Source organism: Acomys minous (genome assembly GCF_964271855.1).
Source record: "Acomys minous genome assembly, chromosome: 2".
In the NCBI taxonomy this organism is placed as follows: domain Eukaryota; kingdom Metazoa; phylum Chordata; class Mammalia; order Rodentia; family Muridae; genus Acomys; species Acomys minous.
Genome location: NC_140484.1, coordinates 125,069,761 through 125,096,284, shown reverse-complemented (window position 1 = coordinate 125,096,284; position 26,524 = coordinate 125,069,761). Strand labels below are relative to the sequence as shown.

The 26,524-nt window shown below is 41.0% G+C and overlaps 1 protein-coding gene across 31 annotated transcripts in view; it reads right to left on the bottom strand.

Annotated features, from left to right (window-relative positions):
- The window catches only part of DLG2 (discs large MAGUK scaffold protein 2), a gene marked incomplete at its 3' end in the record, with an annotated part of 1,901,401 nt that overhangs the window by 168,694 nt on the left and 1,706,183 nt on the right, over window positions 1-26,524 (bottom strand). The window contains exon 1 of one of the 31 annotated variants that reach the window (XM_084767714.1): window positions 21,097-21,404. The exons of the other annotated variants lie outside the window; for them this stretch is intronic. Of the gene's footprint in view, window positions 1-21,096; window positions 21,405-26,524 lie in introns of those variants that run through there. 31 annotated transcript variants of the gene reach the window in all.

The window sequence follows — 26,524 nt, the reverse complement described above, 5'->3', positions numbered from 1 at the left end:
GTCTTTCATTCAGGAGATTCTTTGCCTCAGATGCTACCAGACTTCTTTCTTTGAGCAAGCAATAGGTTTGGGTTCTCCCTTAATCTTATCCGTCTAGTCTCACAAGCCAATGAGGATCTGCCTTTGTGAATAACCCCCCTGTGGAGTTAAGTGTCACTCTCATTTCATAGGTGAGGAAGCTGGAGAGAGGAAAGGATGAGTAAAAGTGGCTCTGGATTTAATTGTAGACAGTCTGGTGCCTGACCTCAGCCTTTGTTTAATCCACACAACACAACATCCTTTTCTTCATACCCACCCAGCCATCCCTGTGTGCAGTCCCACTCAGAAATCGTACAGTATTGCATTGCATCCTAGCATACCATACGTGTCTTACTCTAAGTTGTGTTATTATATAAATACCTTGTAGTTCATGGCTTACTTGGTTGTATGGTATTTAAGGGATCATATCATGTCATATGTCTCTCAGCAAACCTCTTTCAATATTAGACCTTTTACTTGCCAAATCCTAAAGTATAGGCTACACCTCAGGTTAAGCATCAGCATAAACAGAGACAGAAATTTATTTCCAGGTCACTAGAAAGTTTTCCAAGAGGAAACTCAACTCTTCTATCACTTCTTTCTCACCTTAGTCTACATCTCTCCCCAGGAACTCTCCCATTTTCACTCAACTAGCATCTTCCGTTTGACATCTGTTTTCACAGTATGGGGTTACATGACTCAACTACAACCTTCCTTCTGATGACCTTCAGATATCTCAGCACATAAAGACAACTTGTAACTCTTCAGTCTTCATTCAAAAAGACACTGAAAACTGCCCAGTTTCCCAACTCAAAAAATGCCAGCAGGAATCATCTTTTAAAATATGTGTCCAAGGTCCAATATTAAAGATAATGACATCAGTCATACACAATTCCTTTAATGTCTATAATATTGACATGCGGCCTCTAAATATAGATAATGCTTTTTCACTTTGAAAGCTCTAGGATTTCATTTGTTTTCCAACATTCCACATTTTCAGGCACTTTTAAGGTTTGGAGGAGAAAGAAGGGAAAGGCAGGAGAGGTGGGGAGAGATAGACTTACGCCCTTGGAGCCCAGATGATCTATCATGAGCCTCAGATGCCTGACATTAAATCAGTTGCAGGATTTGGTATTTCACCTGCTGGGTTTTGGTGTTGCTTTGGTTGAATCTTTGTTTTTGTCTACTCTTTCTCTTTCGGAATATGAAAGTATATTCTGTTTCAGTGTATGTTTAAAGTATGTAATGTGCTTTCCAACATTATAGGGCACACAGGGAAGGCACTGCCTGAGTTTCAGAGGACACTCTGCACTTACATTTTTAAACAGTGTTAGAGTTGTTATAAAGTATGGGGGATTTTATAATTATACTGGATACATTTTTCATTATTAGATTTAATGAAACTATGGGGACAAGGAGCAGAAGATACTGTTTTAAAATACGCTTAGAAGTCAAGTTGACAAAGAGTAGACTTTTCATGGTTAATACTGATTGTTAATTTGACAGAATATAAAATCATACAGGGAATAAACCCTTGGGCATACTTGTAAGGGAATAGGTGAGATGCAAAGAGATTAACCCTCAATACATTTCTTCTTTCTATTTTTGTAATTTTAAAGCTTTTTAGATTTTATTTTATGTGTATGAATATTTGCCTGCATATGTATGTATGTTCAACACATGTGTACACAGTGCCCACATAGGCCAGAGGAGGGTATTGTCTCCCCAGGAACTGAAGGTACAGATGGTTGAGAGCAATCACATGGGTGCTGGGAACCAAACCTGGGTCCTCTGCAAGAGCAGCCAGCACTGTGAACCACTGAACCATCTCTCCAGCCCCAATGTAACTCTTTTAATTATCTTGGTTATTCTCATTTAGAAAATAAGACAAGTAAAACAGCAGGCCCAACTTTTCTTGGCTAAATGACAGTGACAGGATTTAAGCCTAATTACATGGTCTCTTAAAACATACAAACCCTAAAATCTGAACCATATAGCGGTATACTTTAGCTCTGGGGTCATAAATCATGTGTAAGGTCAGTAAGATACAACCTACCTTTTGGGGGGTCTACAACGGTATATGCTGACTCTACGGCCACTGCTGATGTGTTATGTTAATAAGCTACAACCTAGCCCTCGGGAGCTCTTTGCTCACAGTAGGGAGAACACATAGAAACAAGAATGTGTCGTCATGAGGTTTACATTCTATGGTACAAGATGCTATGTAGGCCACAAACCAGCAACCTGCCAACTATGTGGCTCACGGCAGTTTCCTTTGGCTTCATGGTGTGGTGTTTTCAAAAACATGAATAAAGATTAATTCTTAAAAATTGAGAAGTATCACATAAAATTTCATCTATTTATGGCCACCCAAGAAGTTAGAAAAAGTGTGATGACAAAGAACCCAAGAATATTTATTCCTGAGTGGCCATCATCAGCCTGAAAAACACAACTGCTATCTTCAAATGTGTGCACATATTTATATAGAAAGGCTACCAGTCTTTCAATTAATTCTGCAGGGAATTAGTTAAAGCCACCTCATTATCAGAAGCATATTTGATACAATATTTAACCTTGTTAATATAGCCTATGCGACTACAGATAAGTTCATTCAGTGACATTTAAGATGGCATAAAAATTACTAAGGCAGTATTTACAGGAGGAGAAAGGACTAAAATACGTAAATGGACGAGATGCTGGTCGAGAGGCGTGATAGGAAGTCGGATGGAAAGAGATGACATTGTACTATGCTACCTCCTTCCCTATGCTACATCCCATCGTCCCTCTCTGCTTCCCTCTCATATGTGTGTGTATGTGTGTGTGTATGTATGTATGTATATATATGAATATGAGCACATATGTATGAATTTCCTTTTCCTAACTCTATAATGAGACCCACAGCTGTACAGCAAGCACCTGCTGAGCGTCAGAGACTATACTAAGTTTTATGAGCAACAACCCCATGTATTGATATTATTTTACTAGAAAGATGTCTATTAAAGACTCTAGTCATCATATTCTTTATACGATGTTTTTCGTGCACTTAATACCACAGAAAATCAAATGACAAATACATAGTCCTGCACAAGATTAATCTTTAGTGTAGGAGAATCTTGAAGATTTACTGGTTCTGAGGAGTGTGTACAGTGTACAGTGACCTTGAGCAAGTTACTCAAATCCTCTTGTGCTTAGGGCACAGATGTATCAAATGAGACTAACATGGTTATTAATCACGTAGCCATTCACAAAGCTATAACAATTTATATATTATTCATACAATGCTTAATAGTTACCACAGAGGTTAAATACAAGGCCCACATGAAACATAAATATCCAATTGTTATTATTCAGGATGACAGCAAGAACAAAATTAAAACCACAGATAAGGAACACACTATACCATACTATTAGTTGGTAAATAAATCAGTGTTTGTGGATCAACTTCTGTGTGCCAAGACAATCTGTATTTGTCATCTCCATCCTCCTGATACTGTAGCAAATTAATTTTCATCATTCGAAGTTTCAGAAGAGGAGCTAGTCAGTAGCACAAGAAATCACTATGACATTTATGGCTCTATTAGGAGGCCCAGACTTGTTTGGTTACAAAACGGAGGCCCACCTGCTGTGGCTCACGGCTTGGAATACAGACAGATGCAACTACAAAAACTCAAGACACCTTCCAGTGCAAGCTCTCATGGGCACAGTAGAGCTGCCTTGGAGCAGAGGTTGCACGAATCAGCTGCATGGTGACTTCTGACTCACAACAGGGGCAGAGCAGAGTGACCTTCATTTGGAAGCAGATACGAAAGAGACTGGCGAGTCCTCACAACAAAGTAAACAAATCATTTGCATAAGTCACCATATTAACACATGCATATCTTCTCTTACTATAAGCAGGTAATAGTTACATCTCTATAGAACATTAGTGTTCCAACGCACATGTAATGAGTCAACACCCAGAGCTGGTGCTAAGTGTCTTCAAAGATGGCCTACGTTACCCAATAAGAGCATATGCTCTGAATATGCAAATGAACTCAAGTTCAATGTAGATCGAAATAAAACCTGGCTCTGACAGGTAAGTACTGCCACCTGAAGCCACTCATCTGAGCCTTTCTTCTCTAATCCTCCAGCACTTTCCCAGAAATCTCCCAGAGGAGAGGCAGGGCTGTACCCTCTTAGGCCAAACCTTAAAGAAGGGAAATAGTTATTTCTAAGGAACCTGCTGTGTCTCTGGCTCTACTAAGCGTGTTAGTGCATTAGCTCCCTGCATCTTCCACAGCTGACTGTGAGACATGGGGAGCATATTTTCTTCTTCTAGTTTTCCCTGCACTTCCAAAGCTGTTCCTGGCACACAGGAGTGGACTGTTCTGGCTGCTGTCCCCTGGCTCTCGGCACCATTCCTCAACCCGGTGCCCTCATGTTTTCCCCTGCAGGACCCTGGAAAGCCTAAGAGTACAGTCTCAGAATCTCGAGTCAGCAGTCACTAGAGTGACTTGTCTTGGGGATGTGAAAAGAAGCATGGCTGAGTAACGCAAGGTTTTGTAGTTGTCACCAGTGCTGCCATTTCTTACATCACTGCAGACTCTACGGTCCACTGTTGGTCTCATGTTTCCTAAGTGGGTTAGTGTTTAATAACTATTGGTTAAACCAAGTAAACGAGCCATGTCTATAATGGGCATTACTATCCCTTCCCCACAGTTATAAAATGGAAGCTCCCAGAATGAGGTGGTAGAAAATCTCCTCTGCAGGTATCAGCTGTCAGGGCGGGATGCTGATTTCCTGACTGTTGCTCACCAATGCGCTTTTGCATTTTCCACACGGGCTCTGCCTTCGGGGGAAATAATCCCCTGTGCTGCTGCCCCAGTTTTATCTCAGGGGTTAAGAACTGTTTTCAGCCTTCCTCCTGCTGGTGTGCCAAGCTGCAGCTGGAACCATCCCCATAAACTGCCAGGTACACATTAATTGTCAAGATAAGCAGCTTATTAAATATGTATTAGACCTGCTGAGACTCCCTGTCAAAAACGCACCTTGTCACTGAAGATATAGTGTGTGGATGGCACGGAGCTGAAGCTTACAGAATACAAACTGACTGAATCACTGAATGAAGAAAATTCACTGGTCTTGCTTGGCCGGGAACTCATTTGCTGATCATGTGCTCTGAATAAGAAGCCGCTGGGGCCAGAAGCTGCCTGTGGGGTGGTAATATCATTAACCCTACACATCATTTCTAATGTCTCCCAGGCCCTGGTACAGGGATGCTTCTCATTCTTGAGATATCTCACTGCTAAGGGCATTGTAACTGTGGGGCAGATAGAGACAGAATCTGCTTCTACTTCTCACATGATAAGATGGAGGTACTGGAAATTAGTGCATAGTAGGTATATTATAGTATGTACTATATAGTATATAGTATGTGGTATAGTAGAAAGCACATCACATTTATAACTAGGCAGGTCTGGGCTCTCATGCTGGCTCCTGTGTTTAACAGCCTTGACATCTTAGGCAACTTGTTTCTACAGCCTCACTGTGTGTGACGACAGCTCTTGTTTGGTCGTGACCTCTGTCCTCCAAACATCAAGCACTAGAAGTTTGGTCCTGGTGTCTGACGATCAGAGGTGCAGAGACCTTAAGGAGATGGAACAGACTTAGCGGGAAGTTTTAGTGACCCTGGAGAAATGTGCTTTGAAGGGACTTCAACTAGTTCTGGAGGTGGGACCCTAGTCGCTCTGTGACTTCTGGGTCATGATGGAGTCTCTCTCCTCAGTTCCATCATGAAACCAGTTACAGCAGCCTAACTGGTGTCAATGCTATATTCTTGAGCCCCCAGAAGAACGAGTTAAACAAACTTTTCTTTATGAAATTACCCAGCAGCAGGAATTTTATTTTAGTAACAAAACTAACCTAATACAACGGTGTGTTTATCAATAACTACAGAACCTTTTGCCCGGCTAAGCTAGCATAGGAGGTTTCCAGTTCAGCATCTGGCCAGTGGCATGAGCTCACTGAATTAAAACAGGGTTGCCAACATAAACAGCATGTAAGGGTCAGTGTTTACAAAGGCTGTCATCCTACGGGCCAGTCCACACTTGTAAACAATGCTCTCAGGTCCCACATCCAAGGCAGTGGGGTGCAGGGACGCCGAAAGCACATTTTCATACTCACAACTGCACTACAGAGAGAGCTGTTGCGGTTGTAAATGTGTGTCTGCTGGAGATGTCATAGACTCCCTGGTGCCTGGACCATGGGAAGTAGGAGGTGGGGGGTGAATACTACTTGTACAGAGTGGACGCCGCAGAAGTGTCACATCCCGCTTTTTGCAAAGAAGAGAACCAAAATTAAACTAACGGGAAGAATCTGGGGGTGGACAGGTAGGGTTGAGTACCTCTTGCCTGGGAAGGAAGGTAGTAGTTAAAGCTGCAGGAGTGAATGAGGTCATGGGTAGTTCAGGATGAAACAGGAAAAAAACTGCACTGCACTTAACCTCAGAAAACTCAACAGTACTCATCTCGGCTCTGGGCTTGGCATGCAGCAGATGCCCGGTGACTCTTTGTTGGATTAACAAATTAGAATCAGGTTGAAGAGTGCACTACTATTCTTTAAAAGGCTCGTATCTCCTACTTGTCTTTAATCTAGACTCATGTTTACAGTCACTGAAATCTGTGAATTTCCTAGGTCTCTTGGTGTTGAAAAGTCTTCCACTAATAGCTCATCAAACCATCACCAAGACTCTCTCTCACTCTCTCTCTCTCTCTCTCTCTCTCTCTCTCTCTCTCTCTCTCTCTCTCTGTGTCTGTCTCTCTGTCTCTCTCTGTGTGTCTGTCTGTCTGTCTGTCTGTCTGTCTCTCTCTCTCTCTCTCTGTGTGTGTGTGTTGTGTACAGGAACATGTGCAGACCAGGAGATAATGCTGAAGGTCTTCATCAGTTGTTCCCAGTCTCAGTGTTTGAGATGGGGTCTTGGTGAATCTGAAGTCCATTGAGCAGGAGTGGATGAAAAGTGAGCATCTAATATCCTTCTATTTTTATGTAGGTGCTGGGGATACAACTCAGATTCTTGTGCTTGCCTTCTCCTTAGCCCACCCTCCCAACACCAATATTTATTAAGCACTTAATGGAGGCCTGGAGGCCCTTTGAATTTTCCCATGCTTCCTACTGATGTATCTCAGGCCCAGCTGGACTTGGAAATTAGAGAACATGGTTCTTGCATCCTTGAAAATTCTTCTGTATCCAGCAGGGCTCTTGACTCTAGCAAGAGCTCAATAAATAGAGGTGTTTAGCCTTAATTAATCAACTAGTGTAAAGTCTTATCAAAGAAGACAGAGAAATGGAATGCATTGGAACCTTAAAGTGCTAAAAACTAAAGTATACATTTTGTAAGAAATAACTGGTGCTTGAAGAAAAGAACACGTGAGGAACCAGGACACGAGGGCCGAGCTCCTGGTAAGAGTTTTACTGGGTGCAAGGGAGAATCATACTGGGGAGACAACAGGCAGATTTGGTTATAGAAAAACCAGAAACGTGTTTTCCTTCATTCCTCAACCATGTGTGCATTGTCTGTCGTCTTATGTCAAGTGCTGCTCTCAGTAACGGGGACAGAATGGTGATAAAGACCCTACAACCAATCAGAAGGGCCTGCCATTATGCTGCAAATCCCTTCTGAGTAGATACACCCATGAAAAGCACTCAGCTACCACAGATAACCACGGCTTACAACAAGGCAAGGTACAAGCAGCAAGTGTACATTTGAAGGCAGATCATCATCTCTTAGGTGATCTGACAACGCTAAAGATAACCCAAGGGGTAAACCAGATGCCACACAGGGTTTAAACAAGCTTAAAGGAAGCGATACATGAGAAACAATGTGGGACAGCAAAGCCTTCTATTCCCTTTTATCTTTTCAAATGTAATTCTTGCATAAACTATAATAAAAGCATCCACACCATTATGTGCCCTAGACAAGGGGACAACAGATCTAATGTGCATTTCGGTCTATCATTAGGCAACTTGCCTGAAAGAAAGTTAATGATGGCTCCTGCCCTTCCACTAGGGTCCTCTGAAAGTTCTAAGGGAATACAACTGCATTTCCATAGGGCCAGGAGGCTTTGACTTTCTCTATCAACTGCAGCAATTTTTTTATTTTTACTTTTATTTTTTGAGGCAAGGTTTCTCTGTGTAACAACCATGGCTATGCTGGAACTAGCTCTATAAACCAGTCTGGTCTCTAAATCACAGAGTTTCGCCCGCCGCTGCTTCCCAGATGCTAGGATTAAAGGCTTGCGCCCCACTGCTTGGCTAACTGCCGTGATTTTTTTTTTTTTAACATTTGTTTTATTTTTTATTTTTTTTTTTACACATTTTTATTGAAAATTAAAAATAATTCCTATTACATCTCATTTTCTATCCCATCCCATGCATCCTCCCATTCCTCCCTCCCTCCCACTTTCACCCCAATCCCCCTTCCCTATGACTGTGGCTGTGGGGGACCTCCTCCCCCTGAATATGGTGCTAGGGTATCAAGTCTTTTCTTGGTAGACCGCTATCCTTCCTCCGAGTGCCATTGGGCCTCCCCAACAAAGGGACATGGCCAAATATGGGGCACCAGAGATCCTGTGAAAGTCAGTCCCCAGTCTCCACTTAGCTGTGGAGAATGTTCTGTCCCTTGGCTAGATCTGGGTAGGGGTTTGATGACGACTGCCCGTTTTGTCCATGGTTGGTGCCTTAGATCAAGCAGAATCCCTGGGCTCAGATCTAGCCATCATAATGTTCTTCTTGTAGGTTTCTAGGACCCTCTGGGTCCCCCTACTTGCCTATCCTCTATATTTTCCTCATCTAGAGTCTCAATAGGATGTCCTCACCTCTATCCCCGTTTCCTGGTAGGTGCAGACTTTCATGATTTTTAGAGTCAAAAGACAATGAAACAGCACTCATAAAGGTGCAGGGAACTGGTAGATGCTGGTGAATTATTTATCATTTTCCACTGGGGATTTTCTTAGGGATCCTCTGCCCTTGGCCTGTATCTCCTGCACGACTTTTTCAACAACTGTGTCATGACATCTTCATATCCATTAAACACTGGTTTCAGATGAGCTCCGTCTATAATGCTGGAAGGGTACTGCTCAAAGGGCTTCCTTTTCCTTATCAAAGTACTGAAATATTTTTAATTCCCCTCATGGGACCCACTTCTGCACTTTGCCATTATATAAAATAAGTTTATAATCTCTCATCTCCTCAAAAGGCTTTCCTGCACTTGAATGATGTCACTGTGACAGCAGGTCTCATCTGAAGAGGAACAACCAGGCCTGGTTTGACTCACCTTAACCTGATATGGTCTGCAGCCCTTTCACCTAAGTAGATACCTTTAGACATAGGTAATTGCCTGATTATTTCATAATAAAACTCCCTCATCCATATACTAATTACAAGGCACCACCATGGGCTGAAAAGCAGTGATAATCAAGAGAAGGTCCACAGCTTGCCCTAAGTGTTTATAACTGAAAGGTGGATAGTTCAAGAAGGAAGTCAGTCTTCTGTGACACTCCCTGTCTGACTTCTAACTAAAGCAAAGACCTAGACACAGAGCTACATGCCTCTAATATCAGTTCCCAGCAGGAAGCTGAGCCAGGAGTTCAAGGATATCCAAGGCTATGTAGATGAGAATCTGTCACCCAAATGAAAAGGGAAAACAGAGAACAAACAATATGCTCTCATTCCAACCCTGTCCACCTGTGATCAAGAATTTTCCAGGCCCAAACATATAAGGAGACTAGCCCTAATCAACCTGACTGTACTGACAACCCACTGATTCCCTCAGTACACCTGCCTTTTGAGAATGAGAGATGTATGTGCTTGTGGGCATATGTCAAGACAATGAAATAAAAATAGGAATAAAGGAGATTTTTAAGAAAAAAATTACTTAAAGGTACGTTTCTGTGTTTTGCGTGTGGTGGCGGTTAGATAACCTTTTCTTGGCATGCCCAGTGAGTTTTCAAGGACATTTTTCATTCATTTGCCCTTTGAAATTGGATTGGTGATCTGCAAGCGCTGTCTTACCCTTGATTATTATAGCTGTCTAAGGATGTGACATGCGGACTGACGTGTGATGCTTCAGGGTGCTGGCTTGATGCTAATGTATTTTCTGATTCCCTAGTAAGCAATTTCATTTTCATTCCCATCAGACCAGATTTTTAGACTGAACTTTAGTTACCTGGTCTCTAGCATCTGTCTGAAAATGGGCATTTCCATGTGATCTTCTCAAATTCCTGTTACCTGAATACCTTTGTCTTGCCATGGTAGTTGGTCAAAAAAACAAAACAACAACAACAACAAAAACATGCACTTATTTGTTTAAGACTCTTAGGATCTTTGTGAGGAAATTTTATTGTCTTCTTTTCAGAAAAAAAAACTAACCTTCTGATTGGACCAGGATCTACTACTAGACATATAGAGAAATAAAAGAGCCAAGGCTACACAGAGAAACATTGTCTTCAGGGAAAAAAAAAAACTAAGAAAGAAAAAAAAAAAAAAGGGAGAGTGAAAGAAAACCTGGCTCTTTCTACCAGACATCACAACCTCTCAGGGAAGTAAAGTAGGAAACCAGAACGGACCTGGGTTTCTCCCATGTGCATCCTTCGCAGTCACCGGGCACCTTGTTTCACTATCTACCACTGAATCCGAGCAGGTATGATGCGCAGCTAAAATAATGTGCATATACACTTGTCATTCTTTCAGCTTCTAATCCCTAATTTCCTGTGAGAAATTAGAAGATCGTATTTGTTTGCTGAGTTTAGTAGAATTTATGCCTAGCAAAGATTTCTTTATTTTATGGCCAAGGATGTCCCAATAGAGTGTGTGATTACAATACTTTCCCAGTCCTGAGCTTGTACTCACTAATCAGTTTCTTCATTGAATGCCTACTATGTGCCAGTTATGTCAGGTCCTGCAGGATAGTGATGTGCAAACAGACACAGTCCTTGCTCCCACAGGATCCTTCTTTTTACATAAACTCACCCAAATTAACCATGCTTGCTAACTTGTTATGAAACAATACTCTTGCCCTTAGCAATACAAGTTCAACTCAGAGGGCTCCAGGTAAAAAGAAACCGGTACGGGTTATTCTTTAGCTGGAAAACATATGAGGAAGCACTTTATGTCATGACGCCCCTGTATTTTCTATACTTATTTTTGTATACATGACCATTTGCTACACCATACAATTAAGACTCATAGAAGAAACAATCTGTTCATGAGCATAATGGTCCCGTAGCTTTACTTTAATGAAAAATATTTTTATGTTTTTCAGCCAATCCAAAAGAGGTAGAATTCCAGGCCAGCATTATCTACACATTAAGTTCCAAGACAGTCTGGGGTACAAGGAGAGGCTGTCTAAAACATCCAAACAACACCCGGCGCCCAACAACATTAAAACCCCCCAAACAATAATAGTAACAACAACAACACTTTGTGGGGGGAAAAGAATCTTACAAACTACACTTTCTTTTCAGGGCCATGAGGTACACTTTGGCAGGTATGGTAACCCATTTATCTAGTGGACAGGGATGGTCCAGGTGATGCAAGGAACTGTGAACATTGCAGTGAGCTCCAGGGAAGCTGAGGATAAGCAGACATCCAACTAACCACTATATTCTTCAATAATCTTTCCAGGCTCTGTAGATACTTCTGCAGTCTCTGTGATCTGATCATCTCTGGACTTGAACTACACATCACAAATAAACTGGATGATTGTGGTTATGGGCGATAAAGCTCATAGAGGGAGATGGATGAAGTTAGAGAGATCAACAGATTATATATGTGTATATATGTATACATGTATGTATATATGTATATATGCACACACTCTGGGCTAGGGTCTGACCACATAGAAATGAAAACACACCACACCAATGATGGCTCTATCTGGGGAGGCTACTCTTGCTGGGCATCATAAGTTTTGGTATACATAGCCCATATCTGCAATTCAGAAACAGAAGCTGCATTTACACCATGGGAAGAAACAACTCCCTTTGGGCTTCATCACAGGCACATCTCATGGAGTTCTAAGATGTAAGGAAATTTATTATGTTTTCATAGATGAAATTTCATTTAAAAAATAGAAAATTCAATCTTGCCTGTGAAACAGATTCTCTGGGGGATGTTAGGGTGTTTTTTTATGAACTTGCCTTGCTAGATTGTTCCTAAGTCAATTATAAGAACTCTGAAGGATGGGTGGATTCTTTTGTACTGTTAATGCACACAGGCTGGTTTGGAGCCCTCACAACATTTTTCCTCTAGATTTTCATCATGGCAAGCACATGCCTTTTGCTATGGGAGGCGCAGCCTGGAAGAAGAGCTAAAATAGTTCCATTTGCCATGGAATCATTAAAAAGTAATCTTGATTTTTTACATTTTCAGTTAAAGATGGTATGGGATAATACTTATTCTGTTCACTTTTGTAAAAATACCCAACAATGCTATGGTCAGGAAACTGCTAACATTGGGAGATTGCACAGTCAACTTGTAATCAGTTCAGTTTGTACTCTGTATCACAGTGGGGCAACTGAAGTATTAAATATAAAAACATTATTCAGTCATACTTTTCAAAGATGCTCTTGACTGTTGAAGGTCCACAAGCTCTCGTTCAATAAGTTATTATGAGAGTAGCAGCCAACAATTTTTAGAGTGTCCTAATGGTCAGTACAAGCTGAAAAGCACAATTCTCATACCCACTATGGTAGCTCCTAATACACTGTGCTGTTTATACTAGAAAGTGGTGAATAACATGTGGATTGTTCTGGCACTGTCTCGCTATGATTAAGTGTCATTTTCTCTTTTGTCCCCATACTGCTGCTTTGAGAAACAAGTATGCTTTATGTCAAGTGTTTTGTACAAAGTGACAAACAATAAACATAGAAGATTCGGGGCATTGAGGTGGCTCAATGGATAAAGGTGCCTGATGTAAAGTTTGAGGAACTGAATTTAAAGCCTGGGACCCACAGAGAAGGAAAAAACTGATTGTTTTCTCTAACCAAGTTGTCCTCTGACCTACACACACACACACACACACACACACACACATACTTAAACTAGAAATTTTGCTCTTATCTGTCAGATGGCTAAACATACAAGGCCCGCCACTGTTCATTACTCCTAGATATCCATTTCCTAGGCAATCCTGCTGGACAGTCTCAAATAACACTCCCTAATCATCTTGGAAAAAAAGAAAGAAAGAAAACTCATACGGGGGTCAGTGATGGAGAGGGGATGGATTAGAGGATAAAAATGCTTCCTCTGTAAGCAATAAGAACCAGGGGTCAGATGCCCAGAACCCACAAAGATGCCAAGTAGCTGTTGTGGGCTGCCTGTAATTCCAACACCAAGAAGGTGAATATAGGGTATCCACCAATGAAGCTGGGAAGTCAGACTAGTCCGTACAGACAAACTCTGCCTATAATTGAGAGACTCTGCCTCAACGAATAAAGTGAAAAGCAACCAATAAAGTGAAACTCCCAACATCAGCCTCCAGCCTGCACACACAAAGTCATCCACACCACATGAATGTGTGCACCTTTGTTCACACGTACTCATGCAAAAAAAAAAGTGTTTTTCAAAACATTTTAATTTTACATTATTTCCACATCTGAATGCTGTTATCATACCCAATTACAATTGCACTACTTAAAACATAAGTAAGGCTGACTTAATATAAAATTCTTGCCTCTGTATTTAATAATCAGCAGTACCCTGCATTAACATTTCAGTTCTTAACAACTATGGACTTGTATATAAATTCTGGTGGCTGAGGTGTCTGAAGAGGCTGGGAGAGGGGCACTCAGAGTGCTCTACACCAGGTGGGGTGCTTAGTACTTCACTATTTTAAGAATCAGAAGCACTGTACCCTGCTGGAGTTTGAGTACTGACCACTGGCCCTCTTTAGCTCCCTCCACTCCCCAAATTGTGAACACTGACAGTACTTAGCAGAGCTAAGAAATTCAGCCAAGAAACAGTTTAAGTAGCTGTCTCTTGACTCAGTACAAGAAAGCTCTAGAAGAAGATAAAGTACATTTTATCAGGTTTATACTACAGGGAAGCGAGGCCACGCTGTGGGGAAGGTTTCATCAAGCTAGCAGACCGCGGACAATATGGAAATGACCTCTATACAAAGCGAATGACAACCTTATAATCCTGTCCTCTGTGAGATGAAACTTACAAAATGACCCAAAGGCAGCTAACCGAATTTGGAATCAGTAGTTTGGGTGGGAAACTGTTTCCAAGCCCACGTAGAACCAACCACCTTATCAAGAAAGCACATTTATTTATTCAATGGGAAGCTAAGTATTGTCAAAAGCATAACTTATGAATTATATAAACTGTATAAACCGCAGATCACAATTAAGTCTGATTTCACATAGAATAAAATTATCATTCAGCTATATGTCATTCTCAATGTGATATATATTATAATGTGTGACAAATATCACCCTGCTGTATGTTATTTTCAATGTGATATAGATTATATGTTGGACCTGGCAAGTACGTCTACTCAGACATACTCCCATTTGTCTTACAGCATTTTAGCATCCTGAATTTCATAGGCCAAAATTCAAGAAAAAGAGGAAATGTGAGAGTACTTGCTATGGTAGTATCAAACAGCCAGGTTTGGTGACTGATTAGGATTCCCGTTCACTGTATTTTGGGACAGATGGCTTCTGGCTGGTGACTCTTGTAATAGTGCCAGGGTAAGGGAACAGCTACCTGGCTGGTATCTGTGAATGCAAAGAGATTTTATTCTGTGCCTTGAAGGCTTCCTTTTCTTTTCTTTTCTTTTTTTTTAATGTTTTTTTAAGATTTATTTGTTTATGTATATAAGCATTCTATTGTATGTATGCATCAGATAGAAGGGGGCATTAGATTCATTACTTTTATTTTATTTAAATTTTCATTGCTGGGGAATCAAACCTGGAGGCTTGTGTCTGCTAGGCAGACACTCTGCCACCAAGCTACATCTCAACCTTCCCTGTAACTTAATTCTCTGGAAAGCTCCTACTTGTGCTGAAGGTCAACTTAAGGACATGAGCATATTATGATATGGCTGGCCTTCAGTATATTAGTCTATGTACTGACTCTAGTGGATACTTGCCCATTATGTGTTTTTCATCTTATAAGTTGTGGATGCCTGAGACCCTTTGTCAGTCTCTGCCATCCTCGCCAACCCTAAGTGACAGCAACAGCTGCCAAATGGTCATTTAGAGCCTTGTGAAGCCCTAGGAAGGCGATCTTTATTCTAAACTTCAGAATCAGGCAAATGGTTTACCCTCGTGTTCAGAATAGACATAAACATTTATTCAAAGTGAATTCTAGGGACCATTGCCAAAGTTTGTTTTGTGTTGGCTGTGACCATGTGAACAAGCAGTCTGGGAGTCCTTGGAATAATCCTAGAGCTATCAAGGTGAGTCAGTCAGTCTTGGGATAGAGCAAGGCCAAAAACATGGCCAAACCAAAAGAAGTGGATGCCTTGAAAGCATTGCAAGCCATAGAACATGACCTCTTGAACATGGATTGACTGTTGTGCTTTTAAGTCACAACCACCAATATTCCCTTTATTGAGTGAGTCAGTTTGAGTCATGGTTTTTGCTTATTGCAACAGAAAGCAGCTTCACCTGGTCCTGTCATGGTAGGGCAGGAATCTCAGATAGAATGGCAGACTCACAGAGCCAGGCAGCTTTCAAATTACAAGGCCTTTGAGTTCAAGGATTAATATTTCCTGCCTTGTAATATTATCACCTAACAGACCTTCTCATACTTAGTTTATAGTCAGCAGAGAATTCATAGTAGACAACAAGAAACTATATAAAACGAATGACTCTGCACCATTCAGGTGAGAACACATCTTCCTATCAATTATTTTGTATATTTTTAAACATTTGACTTGCCTCTCCTTGCAGTGCTCGTCTCAGTATAACATTATTTCCAAACTCACTTAGTCTGCTTTTCCTCCCTTTTCCTAAATACATAAAGAATACATGTTATAAAAGTCTAAATGATACATAAAGCATAAGGAGAAAATAAAAACATGCATTCAGTATTTGCCCTATTGAAAGTCATCAACATAGAACTGAAATGGCCAATTTTTGTCTTTATTTCTTAATTTCCCTGTCCATCCTTATCACCATCTCTTCTAAGAAAAAAAAATAGTGTATACAACATTAGTCTTCAGAGAGATAAAATGATGATTTTATTTCTCTGCTTCAGACTGAGTAGATATTGTAGTCTAGATACAATGTATACTAAGTGTTCACTACCATATGCTTGAATAGGGATGAAGAATCACAGTGCATGGATGTGAGTTACAGCATTGACCTGTTTTTGCAATAGGGTAGAGAGATAGGGATTCCTATATTGACTTTGTAGCAAAAGACAACAAGGTTGCAAGGCTTGGTCACAGGGAATATTTCCTAAGAAATGTCTGCTTTTCCATACGAAAAACCTTGTGGGAAAAAAAAGTAGCAACTTCAAAAATAAGAGCAAAAATCACTTGTTAGTTGTTTGATAATTCTCATTGCATTAAAAGAAAACCCATAAAATTCCAGTGTTTTTGGTAATTACAGAGATCTGCTACCTGGGACTCTTAACTGCCAATTCCCCCTAGGTGGGTCTTTGTTTCAAACACAGCACAAGATGAAAAGAAGGCACTGGGAGAACAAATACTGAGAAGGAGCCGTGATGTAGCCATTAGGCCACACAGAGCTCCGGATTCTGTAACTGTTTTCATTGCTCAGTTCCTCCGGCACCCTCTAGTTGTACCCAGACTAACAGATTTAAAACCACAACTTAAATCAACAGGCGCAGAAAGCACACCTGAAGTTCACCATGGTCCTCCAAACAGTTGTGTTTTCTAATGGCATAAATGATAAATGGCAAAGGTTTTAATCCTATTGGTCCCAAAATTGCCTATGGAAGTAAATCAGTGCTTCTGAATCTAAAGAAAAGCAATGCTTATCCTTAATGGATTAAGTTGTGGTCAACTCCAGAGTGGCCCTATAAAAGCTTTTAGTCTGACAGTTTTATACCACGTTCTTACTCAAGTGGTTGTTGTTTTACTTAATAGGGGAAAAGTCAAAAGCAAAGCTAAACAGAAGCCTACTGGAATCTTAGATTTACTCTGAAATATAAGTGAGTATTTTGCAATTCAAGGCAGGGCTGTCCCCAGTATTTTGGGGGATATAGGACAGCACCATAAATAGAGGCTCTTCCTGGGCCAGCTGAGTTTCTCTTCCACAGTTTCTCCCTGTATCACAAATTTGGTTCCATACGTAAAACATCCAAGATGTGAGTAACAATACCCTGTCCCCTCGCCCCACTTTCTACACCACGAGAGTCTCTTAGTTTGATCTCAATACTCTAAGAGCTGCTATAGAAACACATGTAGAAGAAATTATGGGCTCTTGTTTACCCTTCTGGGAAGGGAAGTCCTCCAAGCAAACAGATGTACTGCTGGGCACCTTTCATCTTCTCCCCTGAATTTTGATAAATTTATAACTTAGATCAATCTTATATTTTGGGGAAAAAAAGCAAAGTTGGCATAAGAAAATATGATCCTAATTGATTTTAGGAGAGAGAGAGAGAGAGAGAGAGAGAGAGAGAGAGAGGGAGGGAATAAGCTTCCAAATTTCAATTTTTAAAATCAACTCCCAAACTCTGATAGGGATTAAATATTCAAGATTAAAAAAAAAAAGTCAAAGCTCTAAGGCCAAGATCCAAAAATGGAACCATGCAAACCTTGGCAAAGTCTACTGAGTAAGTTTATGATAGAGGTTACAGTGCAGGTTTTGGAATCAGAAATGTGTGAGTCTAAACCCTGGGGATGTCTTATGTGACACTAAACTCATCAATTTAGTAATATTTGCATGAACTTATATCTAATTTCATTTTATCACCTGATAAAAGAATAAAAACAGTCTACGAGGTGGGGCTGTGAAGATGACTAAAAGAGAAAATGCAGGTGAAACATTCAAAGTGGTTGGGACATCATAACGTGTGACTCTCCTAACCCTGGGTTTTAAGGTGATGTTAGAGATGGGGCTGCAGCCTAACTGTTATTTGGCAGACACACTGAAGAGCTACGATATGCTGTTTGGCATCGGTTTAGTCCCATGCTTCCTTCTCAAAACGAAACTTATTCTTTGAATAACTGCATGAGGATTTAGGTGCCATTCCTAAGCTTTTGAAATAAGGAACAAAAATAATTATCAAGCTATCAGAAATAACTCTTTTCAAACTAGAAAAGGTCATGATTTCTCTATCAACTGTGTACGTTTCTTCTACAGTTAACTTCCATCACATTAAGTTAATAATATCTATAAAACACAATGTACGAGAATCATGACCATCTTTTTACTGGGTGTTCCTTTTGTGCCAAGCTCTGTGCTCCGTGATTACTGTACATCATCCACTTGGTTTAATGCTCCCACCTTTCTCTGCCCCATTGTAGAGATAAGGAGAGTGAGACGAACATCATAACACTCGGGAGGAGACAGACCTCTCCTTTTCCATTTGCACCCTGCTCCCCTTTCTCGCCCTTTCCCCATCTTTAAAAAGGAAATTCTGTGTTGTACGAAGGCAAAATTCACGTTTGCTACTTTGGCTTTTAATCAGTTGAGGAGTGGGATGAATAAACCTCCCTGTACATACATTGCTTTGACAGCTAAGAAAAACAATTTCATGACAAATTGTTTGGGACACATGATTTGTCTATGTGTATCTTATACCATCTCAAAACATTTTTTTTTTTTGCCACAGTTTGCATCTTGCTGTACAATCCTCTCCCACTGAGACAGGGTCTCATATAACTCAGGCTGACCTTCAGCCTGCTACCCAGCAAAGGAAAACCTCCTGCCTCCAGCTCCCAATTGATGGGATTACAGTCAGGTCTCCCCATGCTGGGTTTATGCTCTCCTGGTGATCCAAGCCAGGGCATGCTAAGCAAGCACTCTACCAGCTAAGCTGCATGCCAGCACCTCTTGCTATAAATGTAATTGTGAATAACTCATGCTAAATTGCCTTTTGTTTTTATAAATAGAGCTCATCTTTTGTGGGTGGAAAAGATGGAAAAACCATCACCAGATGAGAAGAAACTCAGTTTCCTGATATTGGCGCATCGGTTTGTTTCCCTATAAAGCCAAATGAATTGAAACATAGATACTGCATAATAAAGTCTAGATTCTGGCATGTTATTTTTTTAAAAAAATGTGTCACAATAAAACTCAGTGTATAATACATATCATTTCATAACTATATTTTTCTTGGCAGTAAGGTAGACTCACTTTTAGGAACCTTTACCCATGTGTCCTGAGTTTTATAAAATGTCATGGGCTGGCTACACCATTAAACACAGATGTTCATTTATATCTGCAGTGATTTTCTGGATTTCCTACCTGAATCATTACTGTGAAAGCCCAGAGGTTTTAGGCTGAACATAGAAATTTTACAGACCCCTCCTGGGACACCTGATTGTAGATTAGAAACCAAGTCTCAGGTTACACACTCTATGTGCCAACCACAACACGGCACCCCTCCGCTCTTTAAGCAGAACTTATTCAGAGAAATGAAAAAAAAATATAGAAAACCTATTTGTGGAAGAAAAAAAGCATGGGGGAGAAATGTGGTTTTGGAAAAAATATACATTCTGCAACACCAGAATTTCCAATTCTTTTGGAACAGTCAGAAAAGAATCCTGGGAGAGGTGACACAACTTTATGGGCAGTGTGATGGTCCCAATGATGAAAACACTTATTAGGGAGAAGCAAGGAGAAAGCTAAGAAGCCAAGTTTCCTGATGAAATAAAAAGGCATACATTTTCTTTTCAGAATGATGCTAAAGCAAATTGCTCTCCTTGAGGATAAAGAGAGCATTTCTGTCAGCTCTACAGTCTACCTAGAAAGAGAGTGCGCTCAATGTAGAAGGTAAACACTTTGCCCAGACAATCAAGGATCAGAAGACAGTAGCTTCTCGCAGGTGAAAGAAAGCGGACTGTCAATAAGCCAGACACAGTTGACATATTTGAGAAAATGTCCTTGCTATTCCTCTCCATATATAATATGCCATATGACACTACAGTTAAATCTGCTTCTCAAAAAGAAAAAAAAAGTACATCAAGCTGTTGGTTTCCAAGAGATTTGGGCAGAGGCATAAATCCTATGACAGAAAGGAATATGGAAAGAAAAACCTTGCAAGGAAACGATACTGTACAGTTCACAGACCAGGAGTTAGCACACGTTATGTGCAGCCAGGACCTGGAACCTGGATACGGAAAACATCCAGAGATCCACAATCCAGCTTCAGGTAGTTGTTAATGGGAAGAGGAAACTCGAGCAAACAGCCACAAGTTACATAGATCCTAGGCATGCCTTCTGCATCTTTCTGTCCTGCAGGAATGATGCGGGCTCTTTCTCTCCCCCTCTCCCCGCACCCCGCCCCCCGCACCCCATCATCAACAGGCACAGCAAATGCAAATCCGATTCCAGCCCAGCAAAATGCAGAGACGACCACCATACTGTGGTTTACAATAATCTCCACAATGTCAGTTATTCACAGCCCCTCAGTGCTGTTCACACAAAAGATTGCAATTTGAATCTTGCCTTGCATAGGTTCAGCTCAGTCGGAGCCGGTAACCAAGCGAACAGTCTGTTTTAAGATTTACGGATCGCTGGGGAGAGTCAGTTGGGGGCTGGGGATGGATAAACCGCCCTGTACTTGCCTCATTTTGGCAGCTAAGAAAAACAATTTTATGACAAAGGGACTTGTTCTTTTCAAAGCTCACCCAACAAATGAAACTGACAGATGAAACCCGAGAAACTTTAGCAACCGCGGAAAGCAGCCTTCCAAGGATCAAGGTGAATAATTGATTCCTTGGATTCTGTTTCATCTTTTAAGCTATTTTGCTCGTTAAAGGGAAATTGTGGAATTTGTCAGAAGCCCAAAGCCTGACACACAGACTTCTGAAAGCAAGTGCATATTCCGAGCTACAGATACATTCATTCGCCAATCTTACTGAACAACAACAATTGGCTGTCAAGCCAGGAAACTTACCGAGCACAAAATTAGGGAACAAAGCAGGGAGGAGGCAGGAGGCACCGAAAGCAGCTTTCCCCGTTTCCTTGGTGCCAGATTCTCCCGTCTCCTGTCCGGTTCACACTTGCCTTGATAACTAAGACTCGGGCAGAACTCACTAGCAGAACCTGATGAATTATAAAACAGCCCCTCCTAGACGCTCATATTTTACATCGCAGGGGGTGACCATGCAGCATCCTCCGTGGCTCAGTACATATATTTTCCTGTAACTCATCCTGAAGAACATAACAGCTTCCGAGGCAGTGACAGTAATTGGTGTTTGGGATGTACCAGTACTAGCCAATAAGATGCTTTCCCACCATCCATACTGCACTCTCATTCTCCGCTTGTATTCCCCTATACCTTGTTAAGGTGGATCCACCCAAATCAGTGGGGAGGAGGCAAAAAAACACAGCGGAATGTGGAGAAAAGCCCCTGAATCGGCACACATACATAAAGAACTGGGCTATTTGGGGTTAGTTTTTTTTTATAATAGTTCTGTATAGAGCTAGCCCTGCTTTGGCATAGTGTGTCATGGTGCAGCAAATACTTCCACTCTGATGAGTCTCTTGGCGACTAGGAAGGTCTCAGAAGAACGAAACGCCAGAGATCAGAGGCCATGGGACTTTTGGTGCTTCCTGAACTTGGGAGGAGACAATTTCTCCTAGAGATTAACAAGTCTGTCCTGCTCACTGTGGCAAGAAAGATGAATGACTTGCCCAAGGCACATAGTTCATAATTCCTAAGAGTGACAGGAACTTGAGCCAAAGCCAGGTCTTCTGATGCCAAGCACAATGTCTTTCCATCCTCCTATACTGTCCCCAAAGAATGGAAGTCATGAAACTTGTAAGATATGGAAACGAGAAACAATATTATTAAACAAGAGTTATTAAAAGAGAGATTGTAGGTGAGCACCATACGTGAGCCTTTCGTTTCTCCTCTGACAAGGTTAGCTTCATCTCCTTAGGGCTCATCAGGCCTCAATTCTCCTAGAAAGCACATTTTGGATAATAATGGCAACTATCTGTTGAGCACACATGCTAAGCAGTTTTCTAAATGCTTAGCATGTATTAATTAGTTTAATCTTTGGGTTCTACCATTAAAAATATATTACAGACAAAAAAAAGGAAAAGAAAAGAAAGAAAAAGAAAACCAGGAGAGAGAGAGAGAGAGAGAGAGAGAGAGAGAGAGAGAGAGAGAGAGAGAATATTCTAGACAGGATCACACATCACCTACCCAGCAGAAATGAAGTTATTCCCTGGACTGGTTAGTTCAAAGACCCGGCTCCCATTTACTGTTCTACCATAGGAAACATTGTATTAAGCTGCTCAAAACTGATGAACAACGGACACCTTTATAGATGTTGATCTTTAGTAGAAATAATAAAATACTAAGTTTGGTGGTCAATTGATTTTTTTTAAGCTCCATCTCTGCCAGTAACTGACTATATAAACTGTTGTTTTATCTATAGAATAGGCACACATGCCTACCTCAAAAAAAATCAAGAAGCGTATATGAGGAAAAGTAGTATCTCATTTTTTTAATGACACATGTGCACAGAATGGTAGTATTGTTCCTACCACACTTCTATTATGAATATTTATGGATGACTTTTCTTTTCTCTCAAGTAACTTTTAAATGTCAGCTGTTTTTTGCCAAGAAGTCTTCCTGGACATTATGAAAGGAAAGGGGGGGAAATCCAGAGATGCCTGATATTCAGGCTGCTAAGCATCACTAGGATGCAGCATTTCTAGTGAGACTGGAAGACCACAGGGGCCTTGCTTTGGGCTTCCCAACTAGATCCTTAACTGTTTTTCTCTACTTCACCCCTTCTTTCTACTCCAATAGGCTAGGTTCACTAGTCTCTGCTTCACCACTGGTCAAATAAACTTACCAGTCTAGAAAAGTGCATTTAGGATACGTTTCCTGTCTACTCTGATGCTCAATTCATGTCTTTTGACCTTATTTCAAACGAGCATCTGCCACCAAACTCATAAAAACGAATGAACTTTTGCACGGACCCATGGTTTCCTGCCATTAAATCAACATGTGCCAGGGGAGACAGGCATCTCACTTGTCCAACTCCTCTGAAGTCAGCATACATTATTACTGTTGCTATTAAAAACTGTTATCTTGGGTCTAAGAAAGTGGCTCAGCAGTTAAAGCAGTTGCAGAGCAAGTATGAGAACCAGGTTTTGGCTTCCCAGAGCCCATGTAAATGCCAGGTGGGTGTAGCAGCCCTAGAGACAAGAGATTCCCCAGAGCAAGCAGGCTAGCTGCATTAGGTATACTGGTGAGCTCTAGGTTCAGTTATGAGACCCTGATTTACCATGGAAAGTAATGAGGATGACATCTGAAGGTAGCCTTAGGCTTCCATATTCATGTACATGCACGCACACATACACACACACATACACACACACACACACACACACACACACACACACACACACACACACGGGAGGAAAAAGAAACATCTTTCTTTAGGTGGGATACTGGTACACAACTATTATGCCTAGCACTTGGGAGGTAGAGATGGGGATATGACAAGTTCAAGGCAAACTTGAGTTACGTAGCAAGAACCTGTTTTTTGTTTGTTTGTTTTAAAGTATGGAGGAGGGGAAAGAAAAGAAAAAAGAAACAGGTGTCAAAGGTGTGCAATCGGCCTTCCTTGGTAACACTTAGGAGTAACAGTTGGGGATACGGTGATGCTGTCTTGCTATGTGGAATATGCAGGTCTACTCATGACAGAATTTCTCAGGTCTCTAATGACAGGCAGAAAATGACTTTGTGGCCAACTTAATTTGATTATACACAGCCTCCGATCCCCTTTGATCACACACAGGCTACCATACCCTTTGATTACACACAGCCTACCCTTTCATTATTTTCAAATTTTTATAAGTATCTAAGTAAAATATGTGAGGAGAAAATACCACCACCACCACCACCACCACTACTACACCTCCTCCACCCTCCACCTCCCCCCACTTCATGGCCGTGCTCAATACTGGGCACTGTAGAAGCAAACATACACAATATAATTAAGGGTGTGGGGTGACATGAGTGCCTAAGCTCCTAAGCAAAGGCAAGTATAAACACCATGTGTAGCAAAAAAGCAGACAACAACCATGTTTTTCAAGATCAGTGGCTACTTCCTGTATGTTGAAGTTAGCCACCTGTTATCTGAAGTAGTTTGGTCCTAAATCTTTCTATGATTTCCTGACTCTTTGAGTTGCTGTGATCCTCCCAAATCTCCGAGAAGCTACTCTTTTTCTTTAAAATCCATTGATTTATCTATTTTTGTGCACCTATGCCATAGTGCATGGACCAAAGTCAGAGGACAACTCCAGGAAGTCCATTCTCTTCTACCATATGTATCTTAAGGATTAAACTCACGTCATCAGGTTCGGCAGCAGCTGCCTTTACTTGCTTGGCCATCCTGCCAGTCCCTGAGGAGCCATTTCTTTTTTTTTTTTTTTACCATTCTCCCTGTCACTTAGCTTTTGCACTGGCAAACCCCATGAGAAATCAATAGAGATGAGAATTTGTAACTTCTACATATTTCTTAGCCTACCTGTGATGAGTAATCAACACTGACACAAATTCATTTGTAATCACTACCTCGTGTCACCAATTACTCTCAGACATAATGAATTATGTAGAACCTTAAAATTATACTAATATATATGTATATATATATATATATATATATATATATATATATATATATATATATATATACAGCTTATATAATATTAGTGATTGTGTTAATATTTATTTGGATACTTAATCTGGGCTGGTGATATGCCAAACCTCACATTTCTCATTTAACTCCTCTTCCCACAGCAATCCCTTCTGGAAATACATTGCACTACCTCTTGTAGATGAGAACACCACGGCCAGAAAGATGAGGTCACCTGTTCACACATGGCAATCAGAATAATAATCGAAGGTTAAGACTGCAGAGCCTATTTCTTAACTATTATACCCATAGTTTATAGGAAAGTGAAACAGCGAATAATACACTGGTGTGCCTACTTTCTCACACCTATTCTTTCCTTGGGTGACTTTACCATCACTATACCATGAAGATTGCTCTTATTAAGGTAAATGATGACATCTTCATTGACAAAAATCAATAGCCAATGTGTAGTCCTGTTTATGTGACCTCTGCCAAGCACTTGGCAGAATCAGTTAGCACCCTACTGAGTTAATCTTCTCTTTCCTTTGTGATTTTTCTGTATTATATGTCCAGTCTACTTGTGAGTGTATATGGGGGGGTGGGGAGGGAAGGGCAGGGTGGTTTAGCATGCAGCACACAAGCACATGTGCCTGAAAACCATACTGGGGCATCAAGTGTCCTGCTCTGTCACCCTCCACCTTATTCCTTTAAGACACAGTCTCTCACTGAATCTGGAAATGGGCTGCTATCCAGTGAAATACCAGCAATCCTCCTGCCTCTCTGTCCTACAGTGCTAGGGTTACAGGACCATGTGATCACTCCCAGCCTTTTAACTTGAGTGGTGGGAATTTGGACGTACATCCTCATGTTTGTGCAGACAGTTACTTGTACAAGGGAATCATCTTTTCTGCACCTATTAATCTAATCTTCTAAGTATTCTCAACGGAGTCATCTACATCCCACCTATCACTTATCACTAGACCTCTGATTACAGTTATTGATAAGCCTAGTGTCAAGGTTCAAATGACATTTGTGCCCATCTTCCAAACTCTTGTATCTACCTATATCCATATCTAAGTATCTCCACTTGATTGTTTAAACCCAAAATCGCGGTTTCCTCACCAGATATGCTCTATTTTCTTTGTGTATCTTTGTGAGCATACATGTGAGCCATGCAGTGCCTGCTTTTCTTTAACCTGATTACCCTGGAGCTTGTTGGTTAAGGCTGGGATGGCTCATTAGCAAGCCCCAGGGCTGTGTCTGTCTATCTCTTCCTAGTACTGGGACATCATATTTTGTTATTTTGAATGGATTCTGAGGGTGGAATTCAGGTCTTTGTGCTTGCAAGGGAAGTACTTTGCTATCTATCCAACCCCTTGGTGTGGAAGTTTTCAATAAAATAATCACCTGCTTAACCGTGCTTGGTCAAAACCTCAGAGATATTTCTCTCTTCTCACCTTATACCCCAACCCTTATTTATCATCAAATGTTTTCAAACTACGTCTTGAATCTATCCCCCCTCTTTATCTCCCTCATTTATACCACTATCAACGTCTACAAGATTTCTTCACTGCCCTTATGATTTACTTGCTTTGACTAACACCTTCCTATAACCTCTTATCTATACTGCAGCCAGTCAGCCCCCACCACGTCCTCAGCAGCTTCCTACAATGGACTGCATTTCACTCACACAAGAGCTGGTCCTTTACTGCAGGTGGGAGT